This window comes from Cervus elaphus, chromosome 31, assembly GCF_910594005.1.
Source record: "Cervus elaphus chromosome 31, mCerEla1.1, whole genome shotgun sequence".
Taxonomy (NCBI): domain Eukaryota; kingdom Metazoa; phylum Chordata; class Mammalia; order Artiodactyla; family Cervidae; genus Cervus; species Cervus elaphus.
The window spans coordinates 25,575,854-25,593,969 of record NC_057845.1 but is presented as its reverse complement, the minus strand read 5'-3'; the positions used below and the strand labels follow the sequence as shown (position 1 = coordinate 25,593,969).

Below are 18,116 nucleotides of genomic sequence, written 5' to 3'. Positions count from 1 at the left end.
CCCAATCATATCTGGCCCCTGGACATCATGTGCTATCATCACTGTACTGTCAATTGAGATTGATTGGTAACCAGCTGTGACAAAGTGGGAAAAGAAGCTCTGGTTTTTGTCCTGTTTTTTATCCCCCCAAAAGAAAACAACAAGAGAAAAAGAGAACTGAATTGTGTCAAACCACTACCATCTGTTCTGCTAAATAATAAACAGAGCAAAATAAATTTATTTTAATACTTAAAACAACAGTTTGTATGTAAGGTTATGTTTGTGTGTGATCTTACCTTGAATGAATATTCTTAAAAGTGTGTCAAAAGAGAAAATATTATTGATTTTTAATAAATGAAGCACCTTCTTAAAGTATTCTAAAATCACTTCCAAATTTAAATAAAAGTATCTGTCTTATTTCTTCCTGCTAAAGAAACCTTCTCGCACAACCAGTGGGAAGATTTCCTATAAATTTAAATTTACTTTGAAAATACCAAAAAAGGATTTTGAAAACTGGCAATATTTTACAACATAACTACATGTTATGCATTTCTTATACTTTGCAATCCCCAGTGTACCTTATAGGCTTCTAGAGTAGGAACTTCTAATGATTTTCTGGCTTTTATGAATATAATTAAGATAATATAGGGACCACCTCCTCCAAATCTTCCACAATGGGCTACAGAATTTGGGAAGAGAAAAGACAAAAGGAACTACATTTTCTATTACAAACTGGAATTCTACTATGTTCAGTTCAAGTCCTTGCATCTCATTGCCTTGTTTGAATTATGTGAGGGCTCTGCACTAATAAAACTTCCTGAATGACCGTTCTCATCTCAAAAGCACCTTTGTTTTTCATGAAGGAAATTTATTTTCTCAGCATTTTTAGTTTTTGAAATCACCTACTACTCCTTATTATAAGATGTCTGGCTTCAATTCTAGAATGAGTGTTTTGAATTAGCACTTATAATTTTATTACATATCTGCTTTATTAATCATTAAGTTGGCCAATTGTAAAAACTATGAATTGAACCAGGAAATATTTAATGTCTACAGAAGTAAATGATTCTTTCCTTTTAGGGAGACTTGAAAAGTTTGTTTTCAATTTTCAAAATACTTGCACTCAATCAAAAGAGCTGAAGATCACCCAACACCTTTTAGATTCTTTCAGAAAATAAAGAGACGTCTGCAAAAACAGGTATTCTGTTATTCCAAATTCAATGAAAATTTAACTATGGGGCTTTAATATGATAATGTTATTGCCTTGTTAAGATAAAGTCTACTGCCTTGTTTTCAACAAAAGAATTTTTATGATAAAAAAATCACTCACTAATCTAATGGAATCATTCACTAATAATTAGAGTCATACCGATCAACTGATCTATATACCACTATACAGAACACAGTGAACATGGAGATGCAGCCAATTAGAACTCAGTGATATTTTTCAATTGCTCAAAAGAGTACATATCAGAATCTCACAACTTCTCAAAGCATTCACTTATAAAACATAAACCTTCTCAGAGAAATTTACGTCTTTTGCTTCTTTCACACTTGGCAGTTGAAAAAAGGAAAAGTGTTTCAATTTCCCTCTCTCTGCTCACAATTTTTCGAAGAAAATCCTTCCACAGACTATACTTGAAACTGTTATTAAAACTAATGTAAGCACTTCTTGGTAGCCTAGATCCCAGGTGATATTTTCTTAATCTATAATATTTAAAGTGTGTCCTAAAGTCAAGCTTTTAAATCACAAGTGAGAGCTGGGACCCTGAAATGAACACAATAAGCCATTATTTTGCTGGCAAAGGGTATCAAGTGAAGTTGTCTGTACGTGATAGCCTATGAGGGTCACCCTCTTCTTTTTATCTACAATTACAAGGCAGGCTAATGTTTAAAGTTTGGGTGAACGAAACTTGATTCTTTCAGGTTTTGTAAGGACGACTGAACGGAGCACTTAAGAGCAGTATGAAGAACAGATATCTTTTAAAAATTACAATTCACATAACATTCATTGGGGAAGGAATGAAAACAAGATTTTCAGATTAGACTTGTTGGGAAATTGTAGAGAAAAGTGGTCCCCAAGGAGAACTTGCTGTTCATTTCTGGAAGCTTATACTGAAAGCTAAAAAGAAACTTGAAATATGATGCCATTCTGACTCTGTCTTCATTAACCAAACAATATTTTATCCTTTTATTTTTTGCTTTCCATAAATGCTATCCTTGTCATCATCTTAACCAAGGCTGGCTCCACCCTTGTGAGCCTGACCCACCAGTGGAAAACACCTCTTCTAGGCTCTCTTTAGAGACTACAAATTTTAGTGTCTTCCAACCAAAAAGCTAGAAGAAAGAAGCAAACAAAAAAAGATAAAAGATATCGAAAATACCCATAAGAATATAACAACAGTTGACTTAACAAAAAGCATATTTCAGACCATAGGATAACTTGGCCTGAACAACAAGGCCTTGAATGACTGCCAGGGATCCCAGACATTGACCATCTTGGAACCAGAGCCCCACTCTGCAGATGGGGCAATTAAATCAAACTACAGCTGAGTCCTTCCACAAAGGCCAAAGCACCCTGCTCACCCCAACCAAAAGTCCTCCAAGTTTGAATCACTGAAGCTACGGCTGTCTGTTGAGTGTTCCTGTCTCTTCCATCTTCACCTACGGCAGACCTTGAAGACTCCAACAATTAATTCTCTTGGCAAACCTGTGGACACTTGTGAAATTCACAGCCCGATATCCTTGATCTCCATCCAAGTTTCCATATTTTCCTGTCATCTTATTCTCTCTTTTATCTCCTCCGCAGCGAGTTTTGTCTCCTCTGATATAACCCCTCACAATTTTTTTTTTCTGTGGCCCTCTTCACAAAATTTTTCAGTGCACCTTCTGAACTACCTGTTTGCTGACTAGTAAAACTTTCTTATATTCTTTCTTTCTCAGACTTTCACCTTCACCTCCATGCATTAATGGAAATCTGGCTGTCTCCTGTGGGTCTGTGTATGGATGGAGGAAAAGAGAAAGTGAGAATATCTTCCAGCCATTCCAAAGAATTACCCAGAGCCTGAGTTACTAAAAACATAATTTTTTTTGGAAAGAGTTACATATCCTCAAAACAAGCAAAACAAAATGTTAAAAGCAAAATAAAAAGCCCTGTCCTAATGAACAGCAAGCCTGTTATCCAGTTTTCAAATGGAATCTTTAGAATTTCTAGTTGACAAAGGCGACATTTAATCAGGACTTACCTCCCAGGGCTGTTTTAAGGATTAAACGAGTCCATACACTCAGAGCGTTGAGACCTGAACCTGGCATATGGAAAATGCCCAATGGATGTCATGTAAGATTTCCCACGGCTGCCCATCACTTCTCTCATGTCTGCTCATCAGAGATATTGCCTCCATCTCCCTTTGCCATTGTCTCATAGCAAGATTCTGGAATTTGTCCTCAATTGGAATGGCTCTGCCTTTGAAATCTGAAGTTCAGATATCTGATTCTGTTAAAATTGTAGATGACTCCTACTCTATTAATTACCTTACAAACTGAAACTCCTCCTCCATATCTATCACTCCTTCTTATCAACACTTTTATTGGCCCACTGTCTTTTGGGTTGTACTTGCCTAGGATAACCTCTTTATGTATTGATACTGGGCTTCCCAGGTGGCACTAGTGGTAAAGAACCCTCCTGCCAATGCAGGAGACATAAGAGACATGGGTTTGATCACTGAGTTGGGAAGATCCCCTGGAGGAGGACATGGCAACCCATTTCAGTATTCATGCCTGGAGAATCCCATGGACAGAGGAGCTGCAAAGAGTCAGACACTACTGAAGTGACTTAGCATATGCATGCATAATAGCATACATATGTAAAGGTATGTACCTACATACTATCAAATCATGTACTCGTCTTTCCACACTCATACAATTAAGTTCAAACCATTTTAGAGACATTGGGATTTTCATTTGGTTGATAATATCAGAAAGGAATGTTTAATTATCTTCAAGATTATCCTTAATACTCAACTATTATTGTGATAATTTTTCACTAACCATTAGCAGGCTATTAAAATAATATCTGCAACACCTTAAGTGCATTGCTTTTAAACACTTTTTTAAATATTGCAGGTATTATTTTAACTAATTAGAACAGAAACCTTCAGAGTAAAAAGTACAAATGTATCACAATTAATGACACCATTTGGAACAATCAGAGTGGTGAAATTGGTTAAATTATCCTTCAATTTGAAAATAATTATTTTATTGGCATAAATGCACTTAAGACAATTTGGTTTTACAATAGGACTGGAAACTGCAACATCAGGTTTGGAGAATTGATATACCTCACAGTTGTGTGGTTAGAAACTAATCTTAACTTCATGTCCTTTTAGAAAAGGATTTTAGAGATTAAATCCAAAAGAGTCCACAGAAGTCACAGCTAAGACCAGACTTTTTCATGAGCAGTTCCCACTCTTCTTGTACCCTTCTGAGTTGGGAATGAACTCTCTGCAGTAAGGACTGCAAGTTTGGGATACAATAGACTTTCAAATTTGCCATCAACTTAGTGTCCTTGCAGTATGAACATATTCCTTCATTGGTATTCACTAGGCACAGGAAAGATTTCTACATCATCAGAGAGATGTTCATTTTGAGCAGTGCTATGGAAGGTTCAAAAGGCTTTCTCTCTTGCATTCTGCCAATAGAAACCTCCTTGTGAAACGTGAATATGGAATAATTAAGAAATTCAACTTAATGACACAGGAGCACTTATCATCAAATGTGTCACAAAACTTGTGGTTTGGTAGGTCTAATGAAAATGAAGGTTGAGACATTTCTCTAATTAAGCTACTAAACTAGTTTTATCAATTCAGCAACTATTTAATGAGGAAAAATATAAAGAAAAATTCCCTGCCTCATATATTCTAGAAAATATGCAAAACTACACATGCCTTCAAGTCATTAGTGAACCAAAGGGTCTTCCTGTGTTCAGAGATGACATGCTTATGTCAAATCCAATCATGGTATCTGCTGTCCATCTCACTGCTGTAACCTTCATAGTTAAGGCAATAAGAAAAGACTAGTATCTTTGGAATCTATTTCTTTGAACTATATTCTATTATTTTTGTCCTGACATTAGAAACAAAAATAAAAACTGTGTAAAACAGCATTGAGATGAGCAATGGAGATTCATCTTCTCCACTAAATCAAGTTGCTCAGCCTCAGCACTACTGACATTTTGGGCAGACTTTTCTTTGCTGTGCATCATAACAGGATGTTCAGTAGCATTCTTAGTGGTGACGGTGGTTTAGTTGCTAAATCGTGTCTTACTGTTTGTGACCCCATGGACTATAGCCTGCCAGGTTCCTCTGTCCATGGGATTTCTCAGGCAAGAATACCACAGTGGGCTGCCATTTTCTTCTCCAGGGGATCTTCCTGGCCCAGGGATCGAACCAGGGTCTCCTGTATTGCAAGCAGATTCTTTACCAACTGAGCCATCATGGAAGCCTCTCCCAACTAGCTCACAGTAGCACCTAATCCCTCAAATGTAGCAACCAAAAGTGCCTTCAGACATCATCAAATGTCCCTCTGAGAAAGGAAGAAGTATAATTGGTCCCAACTGAGAAGTACTGTACTACAATGAATGGGTATTTGGTGAGCCCCACATGTTAGATGTAGGGCTGGATACTTGAGATAAGGTTGAGATAAATATGCGAAGGGAGTTGGGAAGTCCAGGAGAAAGAGAAACAATTACAATAATGATATCAGAGAGAGGTGAGAGTGGACTCCAGCTCTGCCACCCATGGGTCCGGTGACCTTGAGTGTGTAGTTCATCGGCTATAAGCTTTAGCGTCCTCCTTTGTGAAAAGAGGAGATCCATACTTCAAGACTGTTGGAAAGGTGAATCATGTGTACAGAACAGACTTTTGGACTCTGTGGGAGAAGGTGAGGGTGGGATGTTTCGAGAGAACAGCATGTATATTATCTATAGTGAAACAGATCACCAGCCCAGGTGGGATACATGAGACAAGGGCTCGGGCCTGGTGTACTGGGAAGACCCAGAGGAATCGGGTGGAGAGGGAGGTGGGAGGGGGGATCGGGATGGGGAATACATGTAACTCCATGGCTGATTCATGTCAATGTATGGCAAAACCCACTGCAATGTTGTGAAGTAATTAGCCTCCAACTAATAAAAATAAATGAAAAAAAAAAAAAAAACAATGTATAACAACCTAACATGAAGTGAGTGGGACCTCAAAAATGATACTTTTTGTTATCTTAATATAATTTTCTTTAAAAAGAAATAATTTTAGTATAGTAGTTAAAGGGAGTGGACTTTAGGGCTAAAGTGCTTAAATTTAAATTTCTGTTGCCACTGAAATTTGCTCCTCAGATTCCTCAACTGTAAAATAAAGGCAGTATAAAAATACCTTTTTCATGAAGCAGTTGTGATAATTGTTCAGTTACTTGCATGGAAAGCATCTGTAAACATTAACTTCTACTCCCATAATCAATTTTAAGACATACATCTTTCATATTTTAAATCTCTGAAATTAGAAATCATCTACCAGCATTACTATGAACAAAGCTAGTGGAGGTGATGGAATTTAGCTGAATTATTTAAAATCCTAAAAGATGGTGCTATAAAAGTGCTGCACTAGAGATGACATATCATAGTTGATTTAGCAATTTTTTTCTCCTTAACTCAGAGAAAAGATACTCTTGGATCTCACAAATATGTCTAACTTGTATTCAGTTACATATACTATTATATATGATTAAAAGTATTTAGATTAAATCTTTTAACTTATTATTCATCCAGGCACCCAATGGTGTAAATTTCAGTATTATTTTTAACTTCTTTTTTTCCCACGTACCCTGACATACTATCAATTTCTAATTTTTAAAAAAACAATACTTTTCTTTTTACTGCCTCTTGCACTAATACCCATGTTTGTATATTCACAAGAAATACCCCAATGTACCCACTAAACTATCTTTTTAACAACTTCCTACCCAAGAGGCCTATGCCCAAACTTTCTCTATTCCAAGTTACACTACATATAAATGTAAATATCAATTTTCTAAGCACAGATACAAGAAGATATCTCTATTCACTGTGCTGAGTGAATCCCCATTTCACAGTGTGTTTAGTATAAACACTTCAGTTGGAATTAGAAGCTTTCGTAATAAAGCCTCAACTAACCTTGCTAGCCTTAAGTTCCACTCCACTACCCTCCAGGGACGCCGAACCACTAATTGTTGGTCTATACTTCCACCACCAAAGCTTTTTCATCTTGTGTCCACCTCCTGGAATAGTCTTCTTTCCACTTATAGAAATTCTATTTTTCCTTTCAGAGCCATCTCTAGTGTCACATGGGAATACAGAAGCTTTTATTTTCTGAAACCCTAAAGCGTCTTGTACATCACAATCTGTATATAATTTTCCTTATTTAATAATTAATGTTTTTTATATCTCATACATTCCTCTAAAATTCTTACCTTCCTTCTCAAATTCTTGAGAGCAAACTCATTTTTTTATGCTAGGTCTCAACACTAGAAATGTTTGATTAATGTCTATGGTTACTTTTGAAATAATTCATGGAAATATAATATTTTATTAGTCTACCTTGAAGACTTTCATTATTCCTTTGAGGTAATTGATATCTTACTATAAATTATGTTCAAAGTATTTTCTTTCACACTGTTTATGAAATCTTTCAAAGAAAGGTAAAAGTCCTGATTGACATTTTTGTTTCTGTTAAATGTGCTATAAATATTTGGACAAAATTATTAGAAAATATGACCTAATAAATGGATTATTTATAGTTTCTATTGAACTTTTTATAACAAATGTTATATGTTGTACGAATTGCAATAACACAGAATACTCAATCAGATATTCTTTATAAAGATGCCAAATGCCTATATATTTGATAAAATGAGTTTAAAGATATTATAATAACCTCTGCAATTGCGACAGTTATGCTCATAAGAATAACTAGCAAAATTTCTGCACTGAGATTTTGTCTCAAGGCTATTCCATAGATCTACATGATTGGTCAATCACCTTTTAAGAAGAAACTTCAAGTACTTTAATTTACTGGGAAAGGTTCACTGTGTCCCAATCACAACTCCCCCTGCCTAAATATGGTTTTTTAGGATGAAGCTCCAATGAGTTAATACTAAATACCAACTAAAATAGATTTCACTAGAAATTGTTTCTTTTGTGGTAGATTCTTACATGCTTTGGAAGCATTCTTTTATCTCTTATCCTTGGCAGCTGTATCTTTTTCACACACTAACAAAGATATAATCCTCATTTATCTTGTCACCGTAATACTGGGTTTCAATTTATTATTTTTTTTTCCCCTTTTCTCTTTCAATTCATACCAGTTAACTTGAGTATCTAGGTCAAGCAGCAACCTTCCCAAAGGGACAATTATAAGAAGTAAAATATATCTATGGGATTCCCTGGTGGCTCAAAGGTGAAGAATCTGCCTGCAATGTAGAGATGCAGGTTTGACCCCTGGGTTGGGAAGATCCCCTGGATCATGGCAACCCACTCCAGTAGCCTCGTCTTTAGAATCCCATTGACAGAGGGGCCTGGGGGGCTACAGTCATAGGATTGCAAAGAGTTGGACACAACTGAAGCAGCTGAGCATGCATGCACATATATGTATATAAACATGTGTTTATATATGTTTTCCTACAAACATGTATGTTTGTAGGAAATATAAAATCTGGAATCCAGTTCAGCCTTTCAATTTATAACTGCTCATGGAACTCTTGATAATCAAATATTATCAAGAAAATATTCAAAAATACTCTTAGTAAATTCAAAACTGGCCTAAGAATGAAAAGATGAGTTAAATTATCATGCCCAAGATGAAGTCATAGTTCCAGTATTTATTACTCATGCTATTTAATTCACCTAGCAAGCATTTCTTTAGCTTCTGATGTGCTTCTTGTTACTTAATTTTTTTCCCCTAGATACACTATTCAGAAGAGCATGGATATAATAATTTAAAATATTCTTTTGAGAATAAAGATAGATATAACTATCAATTGGTGGTAGAAAACAGTACATTTTTTGAAGATAAATTTATTTGCTATAATGAAATTATTGCTTATAAGTACTATTATAATGAAGAGTATAAAATCTTTGTTATGTACTTTACTACAGATTTATTTTGTGACTCTGATGAAAGTGTCACTTCTAAATGCTTCAGGTATTTACCAAGCTCTATTTTTCTAATCTTCAGTTCCAATGGAAAATGGACAAAAGTTGTTCCCATCCAGTGCCCCAAAGTAGTGATCAAGAGCGTAGATTTTAGAGCCAGAAATCCTTGATCCTAATTAGGCCTCATTTTTCTCATTTGCAATATTGGGAGAATAAAAATATTTATATCATGTCCTGACGGTAAGTGTATTAACATAAAATGCCTAAAGTAGGCCTGATATAGAATAAACACTAAGTAAATATAATTTATTATTATATTTATGAGAAAAGAAAATGCAATTAAAAACAACTCTTTGAATCAGTACTAGGCTTTTTAAATAAAGTCTAATAAGCTCTTTAAATAAAGTTTTTAAATAGACTAGATAAGAATTCAGGAAGGGTCAAAAACAATTTTGGATTAAAAAAAGTCCATTTACACATAGAAATCTAAGATACATGCAAAACATAAAAAGTGGGCATCACTGATAATGGGTATAAAATTGATTTTAATATTTTTTTAGGCTCATTCATTTCAAATCTTAGGGAATTTTTCCTACATAAAAGTATTAGCATACTTTCCAAATTGTTTTGCATTGTTGCTATTCATGAAGTCAGACCATTTCAGAATTTAAAAGTTCTGCAGAAGTCATCCAGGGCAACCTACACATTTTGTATCTACACATGTATCTTAATTTGAAAAGCCCATGGAGTGATTAACTCATCTAAGGGATTCTAACCACAAATTGTCTTCTAAAGGCAAGGATCCTAAAGTCAATTATATACCTCTTTTCTTTTTACATTTTATTAAAATAACAGCCCAGGTATGAGAAAGAGTGTCTCTAATAATGTGTCCAGTATCCCACCCTTGGGATATGGTGTGATGTGATGACTACCTCCTGGTAAGCCTCTGGCTTGTCCTCCTGTTTGGGCTAAGGTCCTGACCTCAGCCTAGCTGAATGCTCTAACATGCCACACTTTGATGGAAGCAGCTCGCCTGCTGTGGCTCCTGGTGTGATAACACTCACATGCCAATGACAGGTGGCACTCAGGCAGATCCTTTTGCTCTGCAAACTGGCACGTGGTCTTGGCTCTGCCCTCACACATCACAGGAGCTGCCAGTTAATGGACAGCAGAGCATCTCTGACTTCAAGGCATTTCTTCTTCCAAGTGTGTCCCAGCTTGTTAGCTGACCACTGGCCAGAACCCAAATTGCATGCCAGTTCCTGCACCGTCCTTGAGCAGAAATTCACAACAGATGGGCCAGTGTGGTCACAGGATGAGACAACTTGCACTCCCCACCCTAGGTGGCAATTAGTTCTGTGTTAACAGCAACTATTAGCACCTATTTGATGAAAACACAGAAAAAGGTACCATGTTCGCATCCCTTTGAAAATTGTTAATTAATTCTATTTATAAATAAAATCTGTATTTTCAGCTTCCAAGGAGGAAATCTTGACTCGGTCCAAGTTTAGATTTTCAGAGCACCAGGACATTTTACATGTGGGTTATGAAACTGGTCTAAAAGCTACTCTCAACAGTAATGCTATATAGCATTCCTATAAAGTCATTCAGAATACAGTGATTCTAACCAATTACCTAAGATTTTATCTAGAATGTAAAATTTTTAAGCAGCTCAATTCCATAAACAATTCATAATCACATAATTAGAGTTCATTAGTTTAACATACAGGTTTCATGTTGGGTAGATTCTAAGTCAAGTGCTGTCAAATCAAGACACGCACATATTAATGTGTGTCTCTGGAAACAACTTTAACTTCTCACGCCACATCCCTCAAATGGGAGTATTATTCTGTTGGGACAATATGGTTTAAAATAATGAAAGTAATATATACAAAAATCATTTAGAAGAATGTATGGCAAACAGTAAGTCTGGCTTTTATCATTACATGATCTTCTTACAAAGATTGTAAAAAATGGTGGTTTCCTTATTATTAGCAGACAAATGGTACCAGGTAATGTGCAAAATATGCATCAGATGTCTAATTGCACTGGGGCTAGAATATAATATCTGAACCATGTATGGTCTCCCAAAAGTAGAGAAAGGGTAGCAACTTGTAAGCTTGGCAAACTGGATGGTAAAAGTTATGAATAAATCTAATACAATTTAAAAGCAAATGTGATATATCTTAAATCAATAATATTTTATGTGTTTCTATGGAAATCCATCAGCGAGAGAGTGGAGATGTGTAATTATTCTATGAAATCATTTTACGTATTATTTTTAAAAATTAACTATCTTTTCTTTGTAGTTATCTACATAACTAATAAACACCATCAATCAGTTGGATTTATAAAAACGGAGATACCTGTTACATGAACCCACTGTAAAATGTTTCTAGTACTCTGAATTAGTTATATCATTTTAATAACCCTTTGAGGTAGAATGGATGGCATAATTATTCACCCTGTACAAATGAGTCAAAGCATAGGTCAATCATTAGTCCCATTACATTGTTCATCTGTATCTTTAGGATATAAAACACAAAGAGTTTAAATAGCTTCTTCAAGGTCACACTCCTAGTTAGCGGTAGAGAAATCTGTTGAACATCATTTCCAGAACATGTGAGTATAACTAAAGGGATAAATGATCAAACAGTGTCAGAACAAGGCTAAAATCCAACATCCCTGACAATGACCTAAATATTCTTTATGTTACTAGTAGCTGTATTAAAAGATCCCACAATAATGGTCCAGACAGTTCTAATTCTTCTCTTTCCAAGCAGAAACAGCAAAGACATCTGTATAGCTGAAAAATCATAGAATTCTCATTTACACTTTTCCTTGTATTTCTGAATCTTAGGGATTAGTCTTTTTTTTTTTTTTTTTTACAAAAGCTACGTACAATATTTATTAACATTGCTATTCTCTTGCTTTCAGTTTTTTTTCCCCTTTTTCTTTTTGAAAACCACTTTAATTGACCAATCTTGACCAACCAACCTAATCAGCGTGGTTATTTATCATTAGCCCAAATTACCACATGTCCTTGAAACACACACTGTATGTGAAGAAGGCTGATCTCCTCAGCAGGGTAGCTTAGCACCTGTTCGGCATCTCTGCATCCCAGAAGCACATGCTCTAAACAATGGAGCTTCCAAACAATTAATATAAGAACATTTTCCAGGGCTAAGCAAAAAAAGCCACTGACTGTAAAAATGCCACAAAAGGGGAATTATAAGTGGTTCTATACAGTTCCTTTTCTTAAGGAATTATGTTTTTATGTGAAATCTCACATTTCATGGAACTAAGAACTCAAAAGTCTCTTTTAAAATAGACTCGCACTTTAGAGAAAGGAATTTGTCAGTGGGTTCAGGAAAACTGATAGAATTTTGCATTATATATCTTGAAACTCTTTTTCTCTAGTCCCTTTTCTATTTTTATGAAATATTCATGAATTATAACCACTATAGGCAAGCCATCAACTGCATTTAGAATTCTCAGGGATACATAAGAAAGTAAATGACATTTTTTTTAATGTGACAAAAATAACTGATACTATGAACATTCCTATCTCTACTCTATATCCTCATTGAGGAAGTTAGTATCACTCTAGAGTTAGTGTTGAAAATAAATAAAAATGAATTAAAATATCTTGGAACTAACTAGTGGTGATATACTGATATATGACTGATGCAAGATGTTAAACATCCTGTTTACCATTCTTTAAAAGCTTGCTTAATAATTATCTGAAATACAAGCTCTAATGACAAGCTTAGGTAAGAAAACTTAGTTAATTAATCAAACTACTACTTACCCAAATGCAGTGAAGAGGTATTTTTATTCTCTTCACAAATATTAAACTCTTGGTATATATCAATTTTATTGTGATGTCCTTGGTTGTGAATATATAGCATTATGTTTCTTTTATATTAATACATGCTATTTCTCATAAAGCTTCAGCATATGTATATTTTTTACATTGCAAAATATACACTATTCCTATGTATGCTATGATGGACCATGACAGAAAATGGAACATTCCCTAATATGGGCAATTTCTATCACAAGAAACACTTTGTGAAAAGATGTATTGAAGGAATCTGATTACCAAGAGTACTTGGTCTGCCTGGAAGAAAAAGATGCAGCACCCAAGAAAGACGCTACAACTACTTTGGTTTTAACTTTCATTAATGTTTTAGAATGTGAATACTTTCCTACATCACTCAGTTTGATTAACATAAAATAAAAAAAGAATAATCAATAATCGTATACTTACCTTTCTTTAAAGTGACTTGCTTTTTACAGATTATCAGTGGGCATTATAAATACAACAGGTACTTAACAACACAGGCAAAACTTGAAGTGTTTCTTCTACTATTTAAATTATACTTTGGAAAAAACTGTGCTTTCAAAACACATACTCATTATGAACTACAGAATGTCTTTCCCTTTATTTCATCATTCTGTTCTCCCTACCCATTTTATTTATTTATTTTTTAATTTTTATTTTTACTTATTTTTTTTTATTAGTTGGAGGCTAATTACTTCACAACATTTCAGTGGGTTTTGTCATACATTGATATGAATCAGCCATGGATTTACACGTGTAAATCCCTACCCATTTTATTTTCACAGTGGTATGTAGAATTCTCGTGCCTAATAAATGAGCTGGTGTCAGTTTAGTTGAGCACATATATATTGAGAGTCTCTGGAGAAAAAGATATTGATACTCAGCACAATCACAAAAACAGCAGTGACCTCCTTTTTCTTCCTGAAACGTTCAACTGTGAAAACGGCAGTATCTTAGGATGTTTCTGCGAGTGTGTCTGAACAGGACCCTGTGGTGCTTTCCAGGGATATCTTCTTCCATATCCTCTGCTTTAGCTCCTCTCTGAAGTACCAAGGTAAATACCAAGTGATGCACATTTCATGAGTTGTTTTACAGATGCTAAAACTGCCACCAGATGGGAGATGTTAACTGCCCTTCTTCATCCGGATTTTTAAAATGCTTTACAGAAACCCTTGCAGGAGCTCCAGGCTTCTTAAGGCATGAGCCTTGCAAGGCCCTGAAGAAAAACTTTCTCTGGTTCTAACTCCCATGTTTTGGTTTGTCTGGCCTCACAGTACATTGAGCACAGGGGTAACACAAGCGATGAACATTTTAACAGGAGCTTATATAAAATGAGGGCTTCCCTGGTGGCTCAGACAGAAAAGAATCCTCCTGCAATGCAGGAGAGCTGGGTTTGATCCTTCGCTTGGGGAGATTCTCTGGAGAAGGGAATGGCTACCCACTCCAGCAGTCTTACCTGGAGAATTCCACTGATAGAGGAGGCTGGTAGGCTATAGTCCATGGGGTCCCAAAGAATCAGACATGACTGAGCAACGAACACTTTCACACTTTTCACTACTTATATAAAATGAAGGGTCCTTCCAACTGTCTCTGGCATATGGAAAATGTCCAGATAAATAACTTTTCCCTGGTTGGGTATCAAGGTTATTGTTATACATGGGGACTACTATTAACCAACCTCACTGAAATATTAAAACAAAAAATGTCTTTAGTATAACTCAGCAATGGTAAGCTGTAATTTCATTAATGATAGTTACTGAGAAAGGTCAGAAATTTAGGGCTAAATCAAAGAAAGAGGTACATGGGTACTATAAAATATTTTCACAGCAAAGAAAAAAAATACTCTGCTAATTCATCTCTGGTTACTGAAAGGTTGGTACAGATATCTTTGTCTGTGTTGAAAGTTTAAATAGCTATCACAGCATTTCATAAATTTAAACTTGAACTGAAAAGCTTTTCTTGTCTCCAAAAGAAAAATAGTCACATATTACTTACATAGTAATTACAGGCTATGCAGCTGCCCTACAAAGCTTTACTATAAATGTGCTAAGCATGAACTACTACATAAACCTCATTCAAATTACATTAAATGTTAAGCCAAAGAAATGTCATCCTCCACACCACTCCACACAATTGCTTACACAAGAACAATGGCCATCTCCCTAGTCTGAGACCTAAATAATGTAATAGAATCAATGTTGTTGATTTAGGCTATGGGTGGTTAAAAGTCATTACTGTTATTCGTCACAAAGTAAAGAGGTCTCCTTCCCCCTCATTATGCAAAAGTGAAGCTTATGCTAATGCATACAAAGCTAAGAATGAATAAGCTTCTTTGGAATACCATTTAAAGATTGAGATTTCAAGAAAAATTACATGGCTTCTATCATGATAAAAATACTGACCTCAATTTCTACATTGCACTGATCCTTGCTTTAAGCCTTTCTAACATACAATTTTAAAGCTTACACAGCATTTCCATTTGCCTAATACTTTCAAAATATTTAGCTGGTCACACAAAGCAGTGTAGTCATCTCATGCCAGTAATAGAAGAATATAAAGGACAAACCTACAAAATGTTTCAAGGGAAGTTAGTAGAGGCATGATTTCAAAAATTTCACTTTGTCTTTAGAGGCTTTTATATCAGACGTTCATAAAATGCAGCTTTAATGCTGTTATTTGATTTACATGTATCATTTGAGCTCTGGAACAAATGAATAGGTCAAGATTTGGGGAATATTGTGGCAAATACAGTTGTCAGATTTATGACCTAACACCTAGAGCAATCTGGGAACAAATCAAAGTAGGCTTAAGCTATATTTTACCTGAATTCAAACACACAGACCCATTAAAATGTAACACACCCTTACAACTTTCTATTTTTTCAACTTGTGTCCATAGGATCCTATTTAATGATTAAAAATATCAAGATCACCAGGGATGTAATGTGAATATCATGTAAACCTTGATGATCATGTGACAAAAGCAGTACTCTTTGTGGCTTTCTTCCTAAAGTCCCAGAAAACCAGTCTAATTATGAGACAACACTTGACACATCCAGGTTTGGAAACATTCTTAGGACACCTGGCCAGAACAGCTCAAGGTCATAAAACAAGAAGAGACTGAGAACCTGTCATAGAACAGAGGAGACCGGGAAAACATGACAACTTAATGCAATATCCTATAACTTCCAACTAAAATACCCCAGACAGGATCCTGGAGGAAAAGGAAGGCTGGTGAGATCAAAATGATGTATAAACTTTCATTATCATGTATCTGCATTTGTCTATTATGAGTTATAAATTTTTCATAGTTGTATAAGATAACAATATGGGGATTTTCTGGACTAGCTTTGAATTTTCTCTGTGAATCCAAAATTATCCCTAAATGAGAGATTTTGTATGGACAAGCTATGTATTTCTAGTAATTGAAAGTTAAACTTTGTCTATGCTAATTTTAAAATATAATTAATCTCTTAGTCTTAAAGTGCCGTCATATTTGTGGAAAGTTAGAGTATCTATAGAAAATGGACTCCAGGAACTCAAATTCATCAACTCTGCTTGCTTTTCAACAAGCTCTCCACTGAGAAAGTCTGAGGAGCTTCACATGCAACAAACCTTCCCTAGCAGCATTCCTTTAAAACTAGATATCTAAAAAAATAAATAAATAAATATAATAAAACTAGATATCTGACTGTGCTCTGCTTAGTCGCTCAGCTGTGTCCAATCCCAAGGACTGTAGCCCACCAGGCTCCTCTGTCCATGGGATTCTTCAGGCAAGAATACTGGAGTGGGTGGCCATGCCCTCCTCCAGGGGATCTTCCCAACCCAGGGATCAAACCCAGGTCTCCCACGTTGCAGGCAGATTCTTTATCACTTGAGCCACCCGGGAAGGCCTGGTGTCAGGAAGATAACTGATAGCAAAGTGAAAAAAGAAACACAGAGCCTGTTTCTCTACTATTTATGCTGCTGCTGCTGCTAAGTCGCTTCAGTCGTGTCTGACTGTGTGTGACCCCCCAGACGGCAGCCCACTAGGCTCCTCTGTCCACGGGATTCTCTAGGCAAGAATACTGGAGTGGGTTGCCATTTCCTTCTCCAAAGCTAAGCAAATTAAAATTTCCACTTGTCTCATTCCTATAGTAGATTGCAAAGGAACCTCTCACTATTTAAAATGTTTGGTCTATTTCAAGTCAGTGCTGTTGATGATGTGATTTTAGAAAGTATAATGTCATAGACCTAGGGATATATAAAATTGAGATTTTGAAATGAGTGTATACATTCAGGAAAGAATCAATAGCAGTGCCTGTGAAAGCACAAAGAAAGGAAATTTCATTTCTGTGAAAGTATGTTTATACTCAGGCAGTTGAATGAAACCTAATTTCTTTTTTAGGAAAGAAAATTAGCAAAAAGGCAGGATATGAAATTTTCTGCAGATCATGATTGTAGTAGGTGTGATGTCTGTAGTTTCAGAAGACAGGACTAGGAGGAAGGCAAAACAAATTTATAGCTAAACTCATGTGTTACATAGGAATAAAAAAAAACTTGGCTGATTTATTTGATCATAAAAGGCAAGGACCTGGGAGAATTTAGACTACAAAAATGTTTTATATTTATTTTCAGAAAAGATTAAAAGCATTTCTGGGCTTATCATAGAGAGATAAGAGATTGGGTTTGGGGTTTTCTGATAAGAAGCACAGAAAAGAGTTGGAAGAGTTCTCCATGAAGAGATGAGAAATGGGAAAGTGACAGGAAGTCCTTAAATGAAAATCCCCTCTGTGGATAGTGATATGCCTTTTCATTCTTATCTTGAATGAGATCTCTGTTTTACTGCAGACCCTACAATCAACTATACCCAGCAGCTTTCTGAAGCTTCGGGAACAGAGCAGTAGTTGAAGGATACAGTTGGGGTGAGTGGGTCGTTAGGAATTCAGCAGGGATATAATGGAAGACCTGGATAGGGCCATGACAGAGAGAGACTGTGCTTCAGGAATCCTTGATAGTGGGGGATAACAGATGGAGTGAAGGGTCAGACATTTTTGTGAAAACTCAATGAAAGAGTAACGTCAAAAGCCTAGATGACTTCAGTATATAAAACAGAAGATATTTGGCTTGGAAATGT

At 35.6% G+C, this 18,116-nt stretch overlaps 1 protein-coding gene across 6 annotated transcripts in view; it reads right to left on the bottom strand.

The window, feature by feature from the left end:
* ROBO2 (roundabout guidance receptor 2) overlaps nucleotides 1-18,116 on the bottom strand; it is a 647,901-nt gene that overhangs the window by 151,301 nt on the left and 478,484 nt on the right. The gene's annotated exons all lie outside the window — the stretch shown is intronic.